General features: G+C 35.9%; 1 protein-coding gene across 7 annotated transcripts in view; it reads left to right on the forward strand.

Annotated features, from left to right (window-relative positions):
- The first annotated feature begins 256 nt into the window (after positions 1 to 256).
- igf2bp2b (insulin-like growth factor 2 mRNA binding protein 2b) overlaps positions 257 to 23,845 on the forward strand; it is a 44,275-nt gene continuing 20,686 nt past the window's right edge. For 4 of the 7 annotated variants that reach the window (XR_014605119.1, XR_014605120.1, XM_084107022.1 and 1 more), the window contains exons 1-2: positions 257 to 551; positions 1,096 to 1,137. The gene's annotated coding sequence lies outside the window, so the exon portion shown is untranslated. Of the gene's footprint in view, positions 552 to 1,095; positions 1,138 to 9,453; positions 9,899 to 23,845 lie in introns of those variants that run through there. The other 3 variants (XM_084107024.1, XM_084107026.1, XM_084107023.1) reach the window with 2 other exon arrangements.

Consider the following 23,845-nt stretch of genomic DNA (forward strand, 5'->3'; position numbering starts at 1 on the left):
GTAATCTGTAGCATAATGACAAAAAATGACCCAAACAATTTCAAATACAAATCTGAATAGCTAGAGTCTTGTAACTGTAAGAAATGATTATTAAATATTGACCAGTTCTGTCAATATGTAGCCATAGTACAGGCAGGGCTATTAACAGAGCTTTAATCAAACAAAAGCATTCTGGTTTATTCCATTGCATTAGCTAGGAGTTTCAGTTTCATCTATAGTAAAACAGGGGAGGGGCTATGAAGTAAACCATGGTCAAGAAGTACAATAGTTCTGATTGGACAGAGTCCATGTACCATCGGGAAGACAGCCACTCCTCTCACTACCGCGAAACGACGCGAAAATCTTATTAACCACGTGAATATTTAAGAGAACAAGTTCTCTCCACGCTTTTCAGTTACCCGCATTGATGAGAAATGGGTTTATTTATTTTTTTTATGAAGAGATGCAATTTGGATATTTCCGCCGGGTGGTGCATTTCACGGATTTCCCGCAGAAATAATTTTCTGTAATATCTTGGCGAATTTATTTGAAAGACCTCACGGGACGAAACGGTATGTTTATGCATTTGCCAAGTTGGTGCAACATCTTAGTATGTTTCTACGAGGTGGATTGTGATTAGGGTCAATGGGGTTGAAGAAAAGAGATGATAATATAGTTCAGGGTGAGGGGTGTGTGATTGCATGGATCCTTTCGGTCAATCTCGCTTATAAATGAGAATTCAGTTTAATTTCGCCTATTCAACAGGCTGTCGATAGTAAGTCACTAAAGTCCTTATATAACCAACGTGTAAGGTCTAGTTTAATGTAAAGCCGCCCAGATGAGCCAGTTTTAAGTGCGAAGGAACAGTTTTTGTTTAGGTTGGCACCCTTGTGTATTTTGCGCCTGCTTTCCCAAAAATAATATCAGTATTCAGTATTGGAGATGGCCATTTTTTGTAACCTTTTCTAAATTTGGTGAACAGAACTCTTATATATTTTTTAATTATTATTTGAGCTAGACGTGCATGGTAGCTATCATAAACCATTTCGACGTTGGGAAATATAGCATGTAAGCCTTTTCACGATTTTTAAGTTGTCTGTACCCATGTTTTTTCAGGGAATAGCACAGAAAGGCGTTCAAGATTTCCCAAAACCTAAGGTAAGTTTTTTCTTCTGTTGACTGGGTTGTCTTGTCGGTCCCACTGTGCTTTTAGAGTTGTTTGAATGGTCGTGTGGGCCTAGTCGCACTTGTTTATATCCAAAGTTTTTATGATGTAACTGGAAATGTTGTTTTCGGTAGCTGTTTTTCAGTTTATCAAACAATGTGAAAAATACACTTTTATTTTTAATTTCGGGAAAAATAATAATCAGTAGGCTATGTACGAATTAGTAGGCTATAATACATCTAACTTACAGGCAAAAGCTATGTGTTAAAATAACTCGGGGCTTGACAAAGGTTGTTAAAGTGCCACAAAGTCAAACTTCCTGTTTAGGTCGAGTGCCTTTTGTCCATTGTGTCAGCACCCATACACACAAACACACATAGGCCTAACACCATTGGCTGTGAGGGAACCAGGTCTGAACTTGATGTTGTGAGGATTGCGTATTGGAGGTCGGATAGCAGACATTTAGTTACTTTAGTTTAATTTGTATTTACGTATTTGTTTTTGTAACTTTCGTCTTGTTGGATTCACAGCAGATAGATGAGAATATCTGCTGGCTTTAAATGTTGCATCACAATGATAGGTTTTTAAGTTTGTTATTATTATTATTATTATTATTATTAATGATTCATATTATAATCTGTAGCATGTGCATTATCTATGTTTGTTTATAAAGACACTGCACAGTACTTATCTAAAGGTGTAGAAAAATCAAATATAGCCTATAGACTTGGGCTGCTTGGTGCCGGCCTGCTTGTTTCTCTACAATACATTATTCACTACAGTAGTCATTCTTTTAAAAAGATTATCACTGTGATTATTATTATTATTTTTTTAAATATGGCGTTGAAGAGATTGAGCTTACCATTAATGCAAATCATTTGTTCAAACGCATGCAGACATGCTTGAATAGCAAAGGTCACTTAAGTACATAGAACACAACCACGTGACCAGCTTTACATTCCTCCTATGCTGCCACCCTGCAGTAGCTTTTAGCATAATGTGTTTGCAGATGCCTTTACACAAAAAAATAAATAAAATAAAATAAAATAAAAATACAAGTAGCAGGGAAACCCAATTATCTAACTCATGATTGGTAGGGACCAAATGGAAAATGTATAAATCTCAAAACCCATACAAAATTAACCATGATCAACATAGATCAGTCTAAAGTGCAAAACCCAAATAAACAGAACAGGATGATCAAAATGTTTTTGGAAGTACTTATGTGTACAGTAACTTGCCAAGTTTTCGTTCTAGATTAAAGCATTCCATAAGTATGAGAGGGAATTATTTGATTTTATTAGACATTTTCATAAGAATAGTTTTATTTTATATTTTGCTAATACTGGGCCACTAAGAACAACATCAAGTATTACTAGATAGTATTAATAGAGATTCCCTGTTGTCTTCACACAAAGAGAGGTGGGATGTGGGGCAAAGAACATAATTCAAGTCCACTGTAATGGTACTTGACATTAACAGTATGTGTACTTGAGTCATTTGTATAGGTCGCATTGTTGTACATGGTGTGGCCCACTTTTAGTTGCAGTGATGTTGCTGCTTTTAAGTAAATTCGCTATATGTTATACGTACATATTATACAAACTTATTATTATACCTTTTAATAGACACAACATGCATATTGGCATCTTTGTGGTTTGTGGCAAGGGATTTTGTGATTTTTATTTATTTATTTATTTTCCAAAACCAGTTTGTTTTGAGAGCAAAATATTAAACCTCAAATAAATCAAAACTCAAGTTTAAATCAACTCCAAAAATTTATATTTGTCAATATTCGTTTAATCACTGAGGGGCCAGTCAGTTTTTCAAATGATAGTATTTAAATTATTAGCCTACTATTATTCTATTACAAAACATACATAAAATGTTAAACTATATATAATAATACAAATAAACTATACCAATATTCTGTTTTAAATTTGTTTGATTACAAACATTTTCAGTTTCTCAAATGTTCAAACTAATATATTTTACAATGTAAGTTCATGAAGAAAATAATGATAATTAATGATTTCAATATTCCAACTGAGCGAAAAGGAAAACACATGAGGTATCAGATAGCAAAAGTGATCAATATTATTATCATGGTTTTCCAAATGTAAATTTCATATAATAAATCTTTGTGATTAGGAATCATTTATACATCCTGAACTCAGCATTACAAAACCAGTGTTTGTATTTGAGGTTCTATCAACTGTTGATTTATAACTTATATATTTGTTGTTTATATTGTTGCTAGCACTTCAAAATAAGGTCTCATTTGTTAACGTTAGTTGATTCATTTGTTAACATGAACTAACCATGAGCAATATATTTTTACAGCATCTAAAATATTTGTTGCTTTATTTAATAAAAATACAATTGTTCATTGTTTGTTCATGTTAGTTCACAGTGCATTAATGTTTACAACTTTTGATTTTAATAATGTATTATTAGAAATTAACATTATCTAAGATTAATAAATGCTGTAGAAGTATTGTTTATAGTTAGTTCATGTTAACTAAAGTCACCAAATAAAACCTTGTTGTAAAGTGTTACCAAATTGTGATTTGTCTGAATATGCACAATACATTTGAAAATGTGGCATTTGCGGCAATAATTGAATTGTGGTGTCTTAAAACATACTAGACCAGATTCAAAATGACCTAAGTCTGATTTGTAGATTCATCATGTGTTTATAAATAGTAAACTCATGATAAAACATTTTAACAGCAGCTTTGAGAGTCAGTGTCAGCAACATTAGACAGAATCAGTCAATTTTTTATTTTATTTAATAAATAAAACTATTTGATAAATAAAATAAAAATTAAGGGAACAGAACATTAAAATGTGCAGTTCTAAATTATAATTTAAATTCCATACAAGTGCAATGATGATTAAAGGTTGATAACAACGAAATATGTACTTTAGTTATAGTCTTTGTAGTTTTGTGAAGCTGTTTATGATTGTTATGAGAAGAATTTATTATAGGTCTCAATTTCCAAACAATTTTGGATAAATTTGTTTTTTTGGACCAAGTTGAAAAAAATGTGAGAATTAAAATACTGTCATTATTTCATAAAGAATTAAAGCCCTCACACTTTAAAATAGGTGTTTCTGAGTAGAGAGGAAGTCGTGTGTGTTTGTGCTAAAGTTCATTTTCGGCATTACTTCATTGAAACTTCAGAGAGATACGGTATGGAGAAAGCGCTACTACAGTCAGTGGAAGTGGGCCAAGCCACCCCGTGTGTGTGTGTGTGTGCGTGTGTGTGTGTGTGTGTGTGTGTGTGAGTGAGTGAGAGTAACCAGAGCTGAGCAGATCGGATGCCGCACTATGAACACGACTTCAGTTCTGTCACCCTGTGTCATCTGATGCACAGGAATCCTGTCACAGAACACATGTTGAATGTAGGTATCATGATTAGAACAGCAGATGAGAGCGTAAGAAACGTAGAGTAATTTTGTATTGGTAACATGAAATAACTGTTATAATATATGACAGTGTTATTTTATATTGGTAACATGAAGTAACTAATATATGGGATGGTCAGTATTAGTAATTATTTTAGTTTATGTATTATAGTCATCACTGTATGATACTTTTTTTTACACACAAGTTACACATTTTTGTCACATTTGTCTGTGGTATGTGGATTTAATTGTGGTTTTAAAGTAAATTCATAAATTCTTAATTCATGTTCCTTGTCTTATTGTGCCCGATTCATGTTTTGGGTTACGTTATTTTACAGTGTCCTCCTTAGCCTTATTCAGACGGGACTAGTTTTCCAGGGGCACGTTAGAGAAGACGTACTTTGCGATTTTAATCCTGTCCGAATCTGCCATGTCTGTGTTTTTCTCACACAACCTCTGTAAAAATTCCAGAGCAAATTACTTAGTTTTTCGCCGAACTGAGAAATCTAATCCCATCGGAATGCGAATGTCTGTGATGATGTTGATGTTGTATTATCCTAGCGCTTCTCCTTGTGTGTTTTTTGACCTACCTGAGCTACCGTTTGCATACCAATCTTCAGCATGTTTTTATTTCATTTAGATATGAATGACGAAAAACATCCGACAACATTTTTTTATTATAAAATTAATAAATAGAACAAATCGCATGAAACTGTGAATACACTTAATATCAATGTGAGGTTAGAATACGATGCTTGTTTCGCTGCTCACCTATGTGGGTTTAGCCACTTCTGTAAACTTATGAAGTTATAGGGTTTTTATAATAAATTAAACTAAATTAAATAATAACTTAGGACATGTCATACGTAATGCATATGCACAGCACATGACCTTCTTTAATGGCCACGTCTAGAAAACACACACTCCCATCTTTGTAATAAACACGGAGATGTTGGTCCTGTCCGAATCGGTACATGAAATCACAGACGTTGAGTGATAAAAATTGTAACCAAACGTCATTTAGAAAAAAATATAATTACACTGTAACAAGGACATATAAAATAGAGTGTAATCACTTTCTTTTTCTAATCTTTTTCTTGCTCATCTTGTTAATAACATGTTCTTCCTCTGCTACAACACAATTTTCAGAGTAATTGCGACATTTATTTGAACACTCCTGAAATTGATTTTTAAAATCCCAATGAGATCTTTATATTAATGATGAGAAGCAGACTACTTGCATAAAATTCATATAAATATCAGTTGTCTTTTATCTCCCAATAACATGTCTTGGAAAGATGATATTTAAATCCTTCAAGATCAAAGCTCTTTCGTTTTTATTGTGGGGGACAAAAAATATAACGCAGTGCAATAGAATGATGACTGAGAGATGTACAAATAAACGTTCCTCAACAGCCTGATGAATCATATTTAATTCATTTAAACATGATGTATGGATAGTCAAGTAATCCGAAGTTGCTTCATTCCAGTAATATCTATTTTGAACTATTACTACTAACAATATAACATGTATTCTTACGTTTACTTTATAAGAATTAGTAAAGATTTCACAGCAAAAAGAGATGTGTACAACAACTTAAGGGTGTCACTTGCATGTGGGTGTAATAAAGTACACAAAGAAGGAGTTGAGAAACAAAAACAGTCTTTAATAAAACTCAGAAAATCGCAGGAGAATAACTTAACACAACCTCATTAACATTGACGATACCGGACAAAGAAAGTTAATGAACAGCGGGTTTAATACACAGATATAATTAACGTAACCAGAACAGCGTGCATAACTCAATCAAAAACCATGGAGACAAACTAGCAAAGGGAACACAGGCAAACAGGAACAGAACACAGTCGAAACAAAACCAAAACTGAACAAACACATTACAAAGGGGGGGATGTTTTTAGAATTTTACTTTTCACAATTCACTTACTAACAAAGGTATAAACTTTCAGATGTCAGAATGCTTGTAATAGATTGTGCACAACAGGTTTTTCAGCAGGGTGTTGTTAGGGTTAAACATTTTTTTCTTAAATATCCTGTTGAATATCCTGTTTAATTAACAAATGTGTCATAGCAATAAAGTTAAATGGCAGTTGAAGGTGAGCGGTGTTCTTGCATTGCCAGTACTTGTGACATGCCTGGACTCTATCTGAAGACACTATCTGAGCTTTGTTACACCAGTAGAAGGAGTACGGGGGTATTTAGAGATTTCGAGATTAAACGAATAACCCATCTCCATTCATCCTTTCACTGTCTCTGTCCTTCTCGTTGCGCGAAACCATTGAAAGCACTTGTGTTTGTTTTTAGATATTCTGCATGGTGTTGATAGTCCATTGGTGTTCACAGTCTCTGTTTCTGTAGCCGCGTCTCTTTCTCTTTAAACACCCATTGACTTAATCACATTTAAAGCCTTTGCCCCATACCTATGCTGAGGCAATGCTGATGACTTGGGGATGGTGCAGGAGTTGCTATGGTAACCCTATAGCTGGAGAGTGTAGAGGTATAGGCAGGTCGGTTGGGCTTTTGTTATGGATGGAGTGTGTGAGTGAGTGGAGTCTAAAGCAACACAATAGCCCACTGAGACCGGCTGACAGGAGAGGGAATTTACTGGGAAATTTTACTGTGATCTATAAGTACTGTGAGAAAGGTTGGGAAGCAGAAATAAAGACGTGCTGTGAAAGTGAAGAGAGGAACACTCCCTGTTTGCTTATAGGTGTCAGTAGGGCTGGGCGATATATCGCGTGAGATTGTTATGCGCATCTCGTCAGTAAAGCCGGTTCCTAGTAGTAAATCGCCATCACCTGCTTTCAGATGGAAAGCGGCATTTACTACACAGTGCCGTAGTTCACTGACAAGCTGAGCCATATCGCATTAATTATCGCGGACGTATCGCCTGCGATAATTAATGCGATATGGCTCAGCTTGTCAGTGAACTGTGTTGTAACTGCCGCTCCATCTGAAAGCAGGTGATGGCGAGATGCGCATAACAATCTCATGCGATATATCGCCCAGCCCTAGGTGTCAGCTGATCAACAGGTTTGGTAGCATGTGTAAGGCACGCATAGAAGAGTTGATTATTAAGCTTTATACAAAAGAAATAATCTAACTATACTGTATCTGTATGTAAAATCTTTTTATGAATTTAAATAAGAATATAGGCTAATAATAAATATATCCTGCTGTTACTGTCAGATTGTAGCCACAGGGCATGTGCATAATTAAGCTTCATAACTATTACGTTTAATTTAATGTAATTTAATTCCTGCGGTACAGGAGTCATTGTTCACAAATCTGACTACACAGTGTGATAGTCTAAATCACAAATAACTCCTATTGGGCCCCACGAAGTCCATTTCATTTTTTTCCAAATTCCGTTATAGCTATTCAATTTTTTCACAAAAATCTGCTATCATTTTACTGGATTTTGTTGTTTGTGGTTTAATTACATTTTAATAATCAGAAAGGATGTCAGATCAACTGAATTAAAAAACAAAAAAAACTTTAAAAATGTAATACATTATTAACATTTTAACAAAAACAGTGAAATGTGTTTTATTTATTTTTTTCTGTGTTGTCTTTTTTCTGGATTCTGTTTTAATGATTTAATTGTATTTGATTTATTACAAATGCATTATCAAAAGTGATGGTAAACAAAGGGAAGGTATAAAACTAACAATTTAATAATGTTTTTTTTTACATCTAATCAAATTAAATTGAACAATTCCTTTAATTTTTGGAAAACAGTGCTGCACAAAAGAGGTTTACTGTGCATAAATGAACACATGGATGTAATATTGTGTAATATACCTTTAAAAATTTTAAAATGTATGTTATTGTTGTTGTAATTATTACATTATAAACATTCTACTGTACAATAGTAATATACTTTGTATAGTAATGTATTTGACGATAGTTTTTAATCAAATGAAACGCTGATGAAATCTCAGAGCAGCTCTGAAGATGAAGTCCTTATATAATAAGATTGCAAAAAAACTTCACGAGCGTCAAGCGCGCATGCTTGAGAATATGTGTAAAACTGCGTCACTCTTTCATGCAGAGACACAGAACATGCAGTCTTCTGTCTTTTTGATCTATTCATCAAATTTTGCTAAATTCCATAACATTCCATGTTATTCAATAAATAAAAAAATGTATGACTGAATTCCGCAAATCTGCAATATTGAAATTACTCTTATGAGATCAAGATATCATTTGAAAAATGTTAACAAATTCTTTACTAAACAAACTCACTGAACACTTAGCGAATTAACACCTGACTCTTACTGAACTTTAGGTCTTAGCTTTCAGTCATGTCCTACTCAGAATTGGGCAAGTTGTGTTTTTTGCCACAGAAGACACCATCACTGACCGCTTGTGCTGTTCTTATGACATTAAAACACTAAATGATAAATCAGAAATGTCAAACATATTATCAAAATAAAATGATTACATGCGCGCGCACACACACTAGGTCAGCTTTTTAGATGCTGAGCTACTGGATATGGATACACACACACACACACACTGGGTCAGAGGATGAGGATCAGGTTGTGATGGAGATAATGCTTCTTCAGCCTCTTGTGAATCACGTGATAGTCAGTGAACTGATGGCCAGGTTAGATCTATATCCGATACTGATATTATTAAAACACATTTAATACTGACATACAAATGGGGAAATCATCATCAGACTGTTTTTCTCCATAAAAAGCATATAATGTGTGTGTGCAATTTGACATTGTCTACGGATGGTGTACGTGCTGGATTGTCTCTTTTTACCCCCTCAGGAGGATTGTAGTGAGCTGAGTATAGGTAATGTGTGCATATGTTTGGGGGGCGGGGGCTGTAACCACACTTAATAGAGGCCTTGCCTGTGTCTAATAATCCCAGAGTCCTCAGATTAAAGGATGACGTGTCTGCTGGTAGAGCGCTACATGGCTCAGACTCTGGCCACGTTGTGTCCTGATTCCACCATGCATGAATTGCTCGAGTACGTGGGCTTTTACAAGGCAAGAATGTGGAACACAGAGCGTTGACTTCACAAACTGTGGAACTCTGTCTTTTTCACATTTAAGGAGGAATCTTGGTGGTTCAGTGGCAATGAATGAGTGGATGCTCTGGACCGAATCTGTGATTCCTGTAGAGATGAAGATCTAGAACTCAGTGCCACCTCTTCTGTGGTTCAAAGGCAGTGCTAACTGACTTAGAGAAGACAAGGAGAGTTGTTGGGTAAACTCTTCTCTTATATGACAACATTATCTAAAAAGTTTTCGTCCTGTCACTCTGTCTTCATGATCACTGGACCAGCAGCACCAAGTCGGATAAAGGTATTGTATACACTTCCGTTCATAGTTTTTTAATGTTTCTGAGAGAAGTCTCTTGTGCTCAACAAGGCTGCGTTTATTTGATCAAAAATGCAGTAATAATACTGTGACATATTATTACAATTTAAACTGTTTTGGATTTTAATATAAAATGTAATTTATTCCTATGATGGCAAAACTGATTTTTCAGAATCATTACTCCAATATGTAGTGTCACATGATCCTTCGGATATCCTTCTCGTATGCCGATTTGATGCTCAAGAAACATTTCTTAGCTGATCAGTGTTCTTCTTCATCAATGTTGAAAACAGTTTTTCTGCTTAATTGTTTTTGTGGGAACCATGATACACTACTATTCAAAGGTTTAGGGTAAGTAAGGTTTAAAATGTATTCATCAAGGATGCATTAAATTGATGAAAAGTGAGAGTAAAGACATTCAGAAAAATCTATTTCAAATAAGTACTGTTCTTTTGAACTTTTTATTAATCAAAGAATCAAAATATCAAAATATTAAGCAGTTTTCAACATTGATAATAATAAGAAATATTTATTGAGCACCAAATAAGCATATTAGAATGATTTTTGAATGTTCATGTGACAGTGAAGTCTGGAGTAATTCAGCTTTGACATCACGGGAATAAATAAAATATATATATTATTTTTTTTATATTTTAAAATAGAAAACAGTTGTTTTAAATTGTAACAATATTCCAGACTTACAGTTTTCCTGTATTCTGGTCAAATACTTGCAGCATTTGTGAGCTTAAGAGACTTCTTTGGAAAACATAAAAAAATCCTGATGATTCCAAACTTTTGACCGGTAGAGATGGGTAACAGTAGTTGTTCTCTTTTTTTCACACATTTTTCACACAGCGTCTAGTGTGTTTTAGAGTTTCCGTCTTCACTGTCTTGTTTTTTAATGAGGGTGCGGAATGGGAGACTCATACATATGCAAATCAGGCATGCTGAATAATTATACAGAAAGTATGCCTCTCACATGTTGAAATATGGACGCGAGTCCTCAAACCTCATTTGCATCGCATACATCTTGAATGTGTTCCAAGTGGGATATAATTGGCAGTGCATCCTTAGGAGGAGGGGCATATGTTTTAGTATTCCTCTCTGTTACCAGCTCTTATTGATATCTGTCCGATTTATCCTATAACTGCAGAATGTTACACAGAACCCTTTATGCATTATTTACATTGTTTACACAAGTTAAGACTGTGAATACAGACTTGCACATATACTACCTATATGAAATGCAGGTTAGTTCACACCAATTAGACATTTACATGTATGCACTTTGCAGACACTTTTATCCAAAGCAACTTTTGCATTCAAGGTATACAAGTTATCCAGTTCATACTAGTATTGTCACAAAACTGGAATTTCAATACGGTACCTTAAAAAATACTTTTCAAAAAATATATATTCAATTCCATTTTCGATACCACGGGGAAAAATTGCCATATAGATATTTTTATTTTATTTTTTGTCCATCCATTGAAATCAGTATTTTCAAGCTTCTAAAAGTGCATGACACATTGTAACAGTAATCCATATGAATCGTGTGGTTTAATTTAAGTCTTCTGAAGAGACATGATCGTTTTATATAATGAACAGATTTTAATTTAGGCTTATATTCAGATATAAACATTGATCAATTACCATTACAATTATCTCACCTAAATGTTTGCTCACTCATTGTATTTGTGTTTTTACAAAGCAGTAGCTTACACACAGCACAAGGAAGCTTGATTTCAAACTTTGAACTGAATTGAATAAAAAAGAAAAAAACAATTAATAAAATAAGAACAAATAAACAATAACACAAATAAATACAATAGAATAAGGATACAAATTAAATAAACAGCTTTAAATTTTTCAGGTAGGTCTATTACGGTGCATAAATAATACAGAAATCGAACAAAGTAATCAAATGTAAAATAACACTGGATAGTCTTCATTGTAAAAATTAAATACAGAATGAACCTTACAATTAAAGTTACAAAAGTTATTCAGTCAAGAGCACTGAGCTGCTGCGTCCCAATTCGCATACTATCCATCCTAAATAGTATTCGGAATATGAATTAGTGTGTCACAAATCGTAGTATGCTGAAATAGGTATTCCAAAGATACCCTGATGGTCTACTTTTTCCGGTTAGAATCCGAAGTGCAGATCGATGCACACTCTAATGGCTAATATTGCCCACAACCCATTGCACTGTGGACGAGGATTCGATTAGAACTACAAACACAAATAAAAAGTGTTAAAAAACTGCAAACATGACAGATGTGCGAGACCGACGGTTAAGCAGAGCGGTTAAGATAAAGGAGTTTGAGTGATTGATAATCAGTAGCCCATCTAACCTGACAAAAATATATTTATTAAATGTTATCCACATTATATTTCATCAAAAACAGCATAGTGAACTTTTATAACAACGCGTTTGGTCATTAACTTTTAAATGCATCATTATGCAAACATGAGGAGAGTTCTCCAAATGAAAGATCCATAACTGGCAGATTTATCTCACATTTCTCTCCGAAACGGTAGGAAATTAAATGGAATTGAATTTGGAGGATTTTAACTGTGACAAGATGTTTGACAGGGCAGTTTAAACAGTGACAGGGGGTTGGATGTTATTAAGCGACAAAGCGTCCGTTAAAGACGCAATTATGACGAAGTAGAAGGCTATGTCCCAAAGCTTGCATTCTCTTCTGCTTCACACTCAAAAGTATGTACTTTTTCTTCTCAAAAACAGTACATACTTTCAGGACAGTATAACGGCGCTTTTCCATTACCAGTACCAGCTTGACTCGACTCGCCTCGGCTCGGCTCGGCTCGCTTTTCACTCCGTTTTCCATTGCAGATAGTACCTCCACAATAGTACCTGGTCGTCATAGCGACGCCGCAGGAAACTGCCGTGACTTAACCTTCTACGCGAGGCACACCCGTTACCCACACACACAGGACAATGGAGGAAATCGAGTGTATGCTGTTTTTGGATGTTTTTGTTTTTGCTGTTTTTTATTCAGGATAAAAATGAATAGTGACGATTCTCTCTGACCAATCAGCAGTCTGTCGTGTTTTCACGTCACATTTTAGTATCGCCTCAGCTCGCTTAGAACCTCGCCGGAGGTGGTACGATAAAAAGTACCTGGAAGCAGGTACAGGTACAACTTTTACACAGTGGAAAACCAAACAAAGCCGAGTCGAGTCGAGGCGAGCTGGTACTGTGTAGTTGAAAAGCGCCATAAGTAGGCGAATTGGGATGAAGCAAGTGATTTCTCTTTTTCTTTCGTTTTTTTATTAACATTAATGACACAAACAGCAGCAGGTTTATTAGGCTGCTGTCACTTTAAGAGCTTATACATGGATCCAATATACTGTTAAACATGTGTTTTCTTTCCCAACTGTTTACGTTCACTTTAGACCTAACTGACTGTGTTTACGTGTACACTGGCCAAGATGGGCATTTTGACAGAACTCTGTATGTATTTGACCATTTAGGTGCAATAAGCCACGAAAAAGAACTCAATTTGGTACTCTCGAGCTGTTTGAGAGGAGGATTTATGTGAGTGCACTTTGGATATGAGCGTAGAACCTGCTGGAATGAGTAAAATAATGACCAATACCTGCTATCCTGTGGTGAAATTCATGCCCTATCACACCAACACTATTTAACCGGAATGAATGAGACGAATCAGGCAGAGGAGGTGTTAACTCGCTGTCTGACAGAAGAGAGTGCAAGAAGGCATAGCTGGTATCAGTCTATCGATACTGTGTAAAATTAGTATTTTTGACAACACTGGTTCAAAGTGTACATTCTTTGGAATTCAAACCCATGAACTTTGCATTGTTATGCTCTACTGTTTGTGCAACAGGAAAGTTCAGAAAATCTGAATTTATAGATTATAATTTATATAGATTAAAGGTTTTAAAGCAAACTTGTGATTAAATCAATGAGCCACATAGACCTTGATTATATTCAGAATGTTGGTGTAAAGAAAATGACATTTGATTGGCAGTAAGTCTTTTAATATTGGCAAAATGGTATTATTCCCCCAACGGTTCTCATTTCCTGTTCCTATTCCTTCCTGATATGTCATTATTGTACTCTGAATCTCCCCATTGTGTGTTAAAAACATCTACAATTTGCTACAATAAGTAGGCTATTATCCTTCCAACTAATCAGTGGCCGACCTGGTCATAAGTGACATAGGGGGTTCACAATCTCTAATGTTATTTGGCATGGAACGCTGCCCCGCACACTGCTGCCACAAATGGATGCACTTTCTAAAAGTTGATACTAGGGACATGTCCCCAGACTCCCCACTGACTCTACATGTGTTTCACACACTGAAGTAACAGACATTCAGTTGTTGGATTAGTAGGCTATGTTAAATCTGCTAGTGTTTGTGGGGGCAGTGTGATAATGGCAGTTGTGTTTCACAACATTGTAAATCCAACATCAATCCCTTAGAACATTCAAAATGTTGACATTTGTGTCAACAGTGTGAACCAGCTTTTAGATTAAAAGAACAGTTCATCAAAAAATTCTGTCATTTACTCCACCTCATGTTGTTCCAAACCTGAATGACTTTCTTTGTTTTGTGGAACACAAAATAATATTTTTTAAGAATGTTGGCAACCAAACAGTGTGATTACCATTAACATCCACTGAATGGACGACAACAACAACAACAAGAAAACATATTTATCAAAATATCTTCTTTCACTGTATGTTCCACAGAAGGAAGGAAGAAAGAAAGAAAGAAAGAAAGAAAGAAAGAAAGAAAGAAAACATTCTTAAAAATAAAGGTTATTTATTGGCATTGATGGTTATATGGAGAACCTTTAACATCCATGGAACCTTTTCCATGCACAAAGGTTTTTAGATTATAAAATGTTATTCAAACTAAGAAAACACAAATGGATCTTTTAAGGATGTTTTACTGAAAGTTTTTTTGGGGAACCACAAATGGTTCTTCTATGGGATCACTGCAACAAGACCCTTTTCGGACCTTTATTTTAAGAGTGAGTTTAGAAAATGTATAGTCTACAATAGAACACCCGCACAATCTCAATCCATAAATGACAACGATTTGGCCATGTAATAAACCTTTGACAAAATCACACCGGAACATTCAAATCTGCGTTTGCGCTACTGCTGAAAGTTAGGCTATCAAGGTATGAAAAAGCTTTGTCTTTTCAACCACACAGCATCGTAATTTCCATGTTATTAATATTCCAAAAAATTACAGTGGACGTACTGGAATAAAAAAAACTTTGGATATAAACACTGTTTACGGAAGTGATCAAATCACCTTTTGAAAGTAACTTGGCTCTTCAAATAATGATTGTATAGACCAGTGGTTCCCAAACCTGTCCTGGAGGACCACCAACACTGCACGTTTTTCTTTGTCTCCCTAATCAAACACACCTGATTCAACTCATCAGCTCATTATCACATGGGTTAGTACAACGCTACTAGGTGGCGACAAGTGACTGTTAAAAATGTTTGTCATTGAATCATTCATTCAAGGCTAAGAGATTCATTCAGAAAAGCTGATTCATCCAGTAATGAGATGAGTGAGGTATTTATCATTGAATCGTTCATTTAAACCAAAAAAAAAAAAAAAAAAATTCATTCAAATTTAAAAAAAAAGTTTAAAAAAAAATAATTCATTCAAATTTATGAAAATTTTTAAATAGACTGCAGAAATTGACATTTTGTCAGAACCTCTAGTAAATTACTTGTTATTTTGTTAGTTGTCTGTTCAGAATCTTGGGAGAATTGTGATCTCTATTTAAAACAAAAAAAATCATCATCAATTCATCCAGAATCATGCAGGTCTACAATATAATATAATCTAAGAATTTCTCACTAAACTGAATTGCAGCACCTGCTATTTGTCTCAGCTAGCCAAAAATCCTGCTGTGTTGTGTTTTAGAAATAGCTAATGCATTGTGTGTACTCACTTTGTCAAGAATGCTAATTAATGCTGTTTACTCTTAAACACTAATTCCTGCTGTAGAGGACATGAGAATGCTAATACACACAGCACAACTCATAAATAAATAATTGACTGAGCTATGCAGAATGCTAATGGATTAGCCACTGGGGGCAGCAGGATACTGTTGTGCTAAAATAGTGCATGTTGAATGTTAATGTGGCAAGCGATGTCCAGGTGTAACTGGAATGTGAAGAGAGGAAGAGTGGTTATATTCTATATACTCTTTCATATTCAATAAAGAAACAACAACAGGGGTTTCAGAATTAAAACCATGTCGACAGTAAATGATAGTATAAAGGCAGGCAACAATGCCAAAACACCATTCTGCTTGACACATGCAGACACCGGTGAAATCTTAAGTGGATCCAGGTAGCTTTTTTACTTTCTTTTTTGCATAATTAAGTCATAAGACTAGCTCTGTTAGAAAAACCTAGTGTGCAGCATCTCTACCTACTGACTTCTAGGAAGGCATCCTAACCATCATGGAACTTCATAAGTTTGTTTTCTGGAATTCTCTACATTAGCAGAAGCTCCAAACAGGAAAAGTCAGCATGTCTAGCTAAATTTGGTTCTATATTGTAGCATAAAAATACAGGGCACATACAAATATTGGGTCAAATAATACATTTTTAATGACACTGACTGAACTACTTTTCAGTACAGAATGAAATCTAAGGTTATTTAATAAAGACATTTCTCTCGCTTTGTTCGACATCTTGAATATATTTTTTCACCAAGCTCACTGCAGTGCACTCTGGGATCTCCTTTTTCTGCAAAGGATACATGCAATGATGCCTGAAGGCTGATTTATACTTCTGCGTCAAACCTACGCCATAGCTACATCGTTGGCTCTGTGTAGCACGTGTAGCCTATGGCGTAGCCGGATGTGTACCTCTCCAAAAATGTAACGACGCGTCAATTCTGTTATTCGGTATTTAACAACTCAAGCTGCAACAAACGCTGCTGTCTATTTGCTGCCATCACTGCTGCTGCTTCCCCGACAACATGCACAACAAGCTGCTTCTTCTTCGGCTTTTGCCTTGATACTGTGGGTTACACCATCAACATGCGTGTGGACACTGCCCACCGTCTAGCCGTCTGCATGTGTAATTGCATGTCGACGTGGATAACGACAAAGAAGTATAAAGGAAAACCGACATGCAGCTTACGCCGTACGTCCGATGCAGAAGTATAAATCAGCCTTTATAAATTTGCGAAAACAAGGTAGGCCTATCTTTGAAGTCAGTGATATTCAGTTGCTCACCCTTAGGAACACCCTTTGAGTTGGGAGTGCACCTATGTCGCCTTGTGGTCGCAATGAAAATACCAAGTTCTGGCATGTAACTCTAGATGGCGCAGGCTGATAGGTCCTTAACTCGGTTAGTAGCGATTGCATCATCATACAGCCTTGTGTGAAGACAATACATTCCAACATTTGTCCGAAATCGTTAGAAATGTAATTTAATGGAAAACTATATGAGTGGCATGGCAGGATTTTGAACAGCCTCTGGAGTTTTAGGAGGGCGTCGTCAACAGAAGCAGAGTAGAGCTAAATAAAATAATGTATCCAAATTTTAAAGACATGACACGTCTAGTATGTGCCTTGTTTTGCAAATGTTGGAGCCTCCTTTTAGGAGGACATTTTGGCTAGCCAATTTGGCTAGTGATGAAAATAAAACAAAACTAGATGCGTTACCTGCCTTGGTTAATTTTCACCCACATTTGGCGGGTGTACATTTTAAACCCTGAACATGGATTTAGAAAATAGATAGGGTTACATTTCAAATGTTGTTTCTCTGGGCAGCTCAGTAGGTTTTTCAAACCGAGCATGCACAGTATTAATTAGGTAACATTAGAAGGACTCGGACAATATTTCTGATGTCTAAAGCAAATCTTCCCAAGACCTTCAAGTGGTTGGTTCACACAGTGAAATAGAAGTTCAGGCTTGACTACTATAGATCCATCTAATGAGCTGAGGTGAAGGTTCACATGGATCACTCAATGCATTAACGGGTCAGTAGTGCATTAGCTTTTATCCCAGTGTCAGTAGCTCTGACTGAGATCAGCAATAGGACAGAATTGACCCTGTTCACTTCAGGGGGTTCCACACAGAGCCGATTGTGATCTGATTGAGACCTTCAGATGTGATTCTGCTAGTCTAGATGGCTAGATACTGCAGATCTGATTAAGGTGAGGTATCATTTCAGCTGAGGAGGTAAAATTATTTTTCTACACAACAAAGCACTGAGGGAGATTATGCACAGTGCTTGGCTAGAGACCTTTCAATATAAAATCTTAATTCACTTGGTATACAGTTGTAGTCCAAGATTGGTCATTCTAATATCTAATATTTCTTATCTTCTATATATTTTGTCCCAGTGGGAAATGCACTTGTTCTCTTTTTATGGCTCTGACACTTTGCACACTTTCAGGGCGCTTATGTGCTTAAGTGATTAAGAGACGAAGTGGGAAATCGGGTTAATTCAGCTTAGACGTTTCTTTAAACGTGCGGGAGCCACTGCCACTTCAGGGTCCCAGGTCCTCAAACATATCCTACATCTACCTGCAGGAGTTCAGCAGATTCTAGACTCTAGATTGTTGTGCTTATTTCGAAATGGTTATTCCAGATTTATTTATAATTTCGGGGAGTTTCCTGACACCCGAAACTTGTTAACCGATCATTAAACTTTAACCGACAAGATTGTTAAATTAGAATTAAATTAAATTATAATGAATTATACCCATCATTACCCATTATACCCTGTTACCCATCATTTTTCCAGGGGTTTAGTTTTACATGTGCTAATAGCAGCTTAAACAGAGCATGAGGAGTCACATATCACACCTGCAGCGTTTCTATGAATGGAGATAAACAAATTAAAATTATATATATATATATATAAAAGGAAGAAATATGTGAAATATATATATCATTTAAATAATTAACAGATTATCAAAATGAAAGAAAAAAACTGTGCAACAAGTAGTAGCCTATGCCTATATGTTTGTTTTCTTGATTTTATAAAAACACATTTTGTTTTTATTGTAAGTGTACACAAATAAAAGTAAACCCTTTACAGTTTCAAATGATGTTTTACTCTTATCTGACCATAAAGTAGTATTTTAAGTGGTTTCCACTGTTATTACGCAGATCGCCTTGCATGCACACAAATACCATTGCTAACTTGACATGGCAGCCTGTTCATTATAAAAATAAGATGTTTTATAATTAACAAAAGTAACTTGTTACTTTTAGCATCTCTACCCAGCAAGCAAAAGCGGTCATTTCACTGTCTCAAGTTAACTATAGACTTGATATAGTCCGCCTATGAATAATCCACTTCTAGACAAAATAACCTTGAATTTGGTTACATGACGTTTTGCCAAAATAACTTGCGAGATGTATGATATTCCATCATGTAAGCAAAGTCAACAGTGATTACAAGGTGTTTGGTTTTATTTCTTTGACATGTTATCTAATTGATGACTAGTCTATTCTTGGGCTGGTTTAGACGTCTATTAAAGGGCCCCTATTATGCTATTAAAGTTTCCTAATGTTGTTTTGGAGTCTCCTACAACAGGTTTACATGCATCAAAAGTCAAAAAACTGTTTAATTTCCTCATACATTTGCACATTACCACATTTTTCAATGATTCTCAAACGACTCGTCAGATGAATCAGTCTCTCTAAATCCCTCCTTTCTGCGAGCTACTCTGCTCTGATTGACAGCTCAGTCTGCGAAAACAAAAAAATGCCCATTGCTATAACAACGTCAGCTCTGCTTGTCCTGAGGCTTCCTACACCGTAAACTAAACACAGTAACGAACAATGACGTCAATTTTACCATATCAATGTGAGCGCGAGTCTGATGATGAAACACTGGAAGAACTGTTCAACCCGAACCTCCATCGCAAGGACGACTCGAGCAGGACGTTTCTCAGTGATACACTACTCAGTTTGAGGTACATTATGGGATGTTGCAACTGTAATTCCTCTCCATCAGCATTAACAAATGCATGTCCATTAACAAACCGATTATTTTACTTGTACCAATTTATTTACAGAGTATTTTTGTAATATATTGCGGTGAACATGTGGAAACTGTATCAATAACAGTGCATACATTAGCCGAGCTCTAGCGTGAATGACTGATGTAACATAAATGTTGGTAAAACAAATCTTGCTCCATGCTTAATCTTTCGTCAAACGTCAGACGATCTGCATTAATAGACACAGTTTTAGGTAATAGTGGCCCACAACTGATCAGCAGAAGTATTTCAGTTAGACAGTAATAATGTGAGTTAGCCAGTTAGCAGGGGACCTACATAATATAAAACTCAAAACTAAGTATTTTGAACATCATCTTTCAAGAGCAAGCGGTTTGTGAATCCTGCATTGAACTCCGAGATTTGAGAAGCAGTCGTCAGTAATATAAAGGGAACACAGCAAAAGTTTAGGATTATACTGCTGTGGTATCGTGGTAAAGATGAATTTTAACCACTGATTCTTCACATGCTCATCCATGCAGTGTAAAAAACTGGCTTTACCTTCACATTATAGAGCACAGCGTCTTCTCGACATGATGCTGTCCAGTATCCACAGGAATCAGCTGCAGGTTTGAGGTGCAAGTTTTCCCTGGTGTCTGCGCGCAATAAATGGGCGTACAATATGGTAATGTTTCGTCTTGACGTCACAATGAAACGGCTGATGACTCATTTGAAAAACAATTCATTTCAGTGACTCAGAGTCGACTCTTACTTTTGAAAGACAATAACTTTATATACGGTGCACTTTCAGATTTAAAACTTTACAGAATGTTTTCATTCACTTAAAGCTATGTTACACACTACATGAAAGGTCATTTTCAAAAATCCATAATAGGGGCCCTTTAAATTCCCTGACAGCCCAAATTTTGCCTGGTATTAGCCTAGACGTCAGGGCTGTGTTTGGACGGCTATTAGACGTCTTTTAAACGCAAAATTGCTTGCTGGGTACTGAGGATCATTTAGGGCCTGAGGTCCAGATCACTAAAACCAAAGCCCTCAAATGTACTGGGTCTGTGTGTGTCCTGTAGCCTTTGTCTTGTTGCATTTGGATTAGCATTGATGGTCTCAGGTCATAAATGACGTGTCATGTACATGGATGTTTTGGTTCATTAGTTTCAGAAGATTTTATACAGTTGCTGTCTTGCCTTTTCTCTTGTCATGGCCCTGATGTGCTTTGACAATAGTTGTGCAACTGGTTAGGCTTACCCTGTGACTCATTACAATAGATCAAGTTTTCCTTGCTTCTCAGAAACACATGGGTGGAGAGCCGTCCTGGCACTTATCTGGTCCTGAACCCTCTATTGTGTGATTAACGTTGATCGGTGACACCAAAACCACGTGGCTGGTGGAACAACTCTCATGGCAGATTGGTGTCTCTTGCCAGTCTCTTGTCTTTTGTCTTGTCGTCTCTTGTCAGAGGTGGTGTCTGGATAGTCACATTGTTACATTCTGTGAGTGTGTCACCTCTTGCATTCACTGTAAAGAGGTGTGTCGCTGGTGCGTATTTAAAGTGGTGGAATTTGACAGGAGTCTCAGCATGTCTGCCGAACTGGAAGAGCAGGGTTTTGTGTAAATATGATCTCTGGCAGCGCTGGCATGTTTAGTTAGCACAGTTAATGTTTGCATCAGTCTCAGCAAAAGTGTGGACAAAGTAAGGTAAATTACTTCATCTTTCAGTATCTCAGAGAGTTAACAGTCATACTCATGTTAAGTATAAGTAAACCTTGTCAATGAAGTGATCAGTGAAGGGAGCAATTTTAGACAGACATGTATTACTAATTTTAAAATATTAATTACAACAACTACAACAAAAAATATATAATTATAATTATTATTATTATAAGCAAAATGTTGTGAATGGAAAGTGGATTTTAAACATTTATTGTTTTTAATATTATTATAAGTCATGTCATTCTAACCCTGTGCTGTTTTTTACACAGCCTTAAAGAAATCCTACAATTTACTGTATGATTGCAAATTCATTGTCAATTAATGACTTACCATGACTTATTCTGACAAAAACAAAGTTAAGTCAGTCAAAATGTAATGGTCATGTCAGTCCTATGCAGTTTTGTATTGTGTATGAAAAGGAGGGTGCATTATGGCTTAAGGGAGAAAACAAAAAAATTGAAACCTAAACATTTTATGAAGTAACCTAAAAAAAAATGTGTCATTCAAAGTTTTGGGGTCTGTAAGATTTTTGAAAAACTTCCTAATGCTCACTGTAATGAGGTTAAATGTAGGAAGAAGGAGGCGGGAACCGGCGAACATTCAAACACATTTTAATGATACAAATAAAACAAATACAAAACTAAAGTAAAAGACAGCAGCCCCTCACGGACGACTGCTGTCACAATAAAACAAAACACAACACAAATTCAGGCATGTCCTCTCTCGCTCTCCTCTGTCGTCGCTCCCCCTTTATGCTTCCGCTCCTCCGTGAGAGATACGAGACCGGTGCGTCGCGCAGGTGTCGCTCATCAGTAATTACGCCACCGGCCTCGTGCCGCTCTCTCAGGGCCCTCGGCCTCGTCCTGCTCACCACACTCACCAAAGCTGCATTTATTTGACCAAAAATATAGTAAAAACGAATACTGTGAAATATTATTACAATGTAAAAAAAAAAAAGCTTTTCTTGTTTTATATTTTAATGTCATTTAAAATATAATTTATTCCTGTGATGGCAAAGCTGAATTTTCAGAAGCCATTACTCCAGTCTTCAGTGTCACATGATCCTTCAGAAATCATTCTAAAATGCTGATTTGGTGCAAGAAATAGGCTACTTACTGTCAGTGTTGAAAACAGCTTAATATTTTTGTTGAACATGTGATACATTTTTTTTTAAAATCAGTTATTTGATGAATATACTTTTCAAAAGAACATTATAGAAACTGATTCTTAAAGTTCTCAAAGCTATTGTACATGTTACCACACTTTACAGTTTGATATGTGATGATGTGACCCAAACAAGTGATGTCAGAACAGTAACTGACACTCATCTGACCCTGTTAGTTGAGGTGATGTAGCCCTAGTGATCTTCTTATAGCTGGTGATGTCATTTGGCCTGCAAGTGCTGTTATCAACCTGTTACATTCACTGGTGATTGATAGTGAGTCTTGTTGTTTATTCCTATGACCCTGCTTCAACTGATTGGCACACACACCTACTTTGAACAAGTCTGTGTGAATGTGTGGCTTGGCTCATCCCTTTTGATTGAAGTGAATCTCACTTAATGTCCAGGCTTTTAATGAACCTGTCATTTATTGCCCTTATTGCCTAGTGTTAATTCAGACTACAGAAAAAATGCAGCTGGTTATACCTTGTAGTGTATCATATGTTTGGCATTATATTCTTTAGAGTGTTCATCTGTTGGAAATGTAGAGTGCAGTGCACTGGATTAAGCATTAAGATGGCTTGTCAAAGTAAAAGTACTCCAACTTTTAAAAACGCATCTTGAGACACCATCAATCTTTTTCTATTCTGTTAATTACCCATTCTGTGTTAATGGTACGTGTCCACTGCAGCGAGAGAACTCTGCTCAATCTCAAAATGCTAGATGTTCTCCGCTTTGGGGCACATCTGAATGTGTGTCTAAAAACTAGTTTGCTTTCAGTAACCAGCCAATATAAACATCATATATAAACACAAGTACAATTAAAACGATGCAGCTATTGAATACCAAAGTTGGGGTGGGAATCTTTAAGCACCTCACGATCCGATCCCGATTCAGAGAGTAATGATCCGATTCCAAAATGATTCTTGATCTACTTTTTTTTTCTTATGAATTAATCTAATTAATACATCTTAAAATCTTTTTTTATTTAATTAAAAACAAACCTATTAGAAACATTTCAGTGTGTAACTAGCAGCTTTTATTTA

The sequence above is a fragment of the Abramis brama genome (genome assembly GCF_963993115.1).
Source record: "Abramis brama genome assembly, chromosome: 2".
Classification (NCBI taxonomy): domain Eukaryota; kingdom Metazoa; phylum Chordata; class Actinopteri; order Cypriniformes; family Leuciscidae; genus Abramis; species Abramis brama.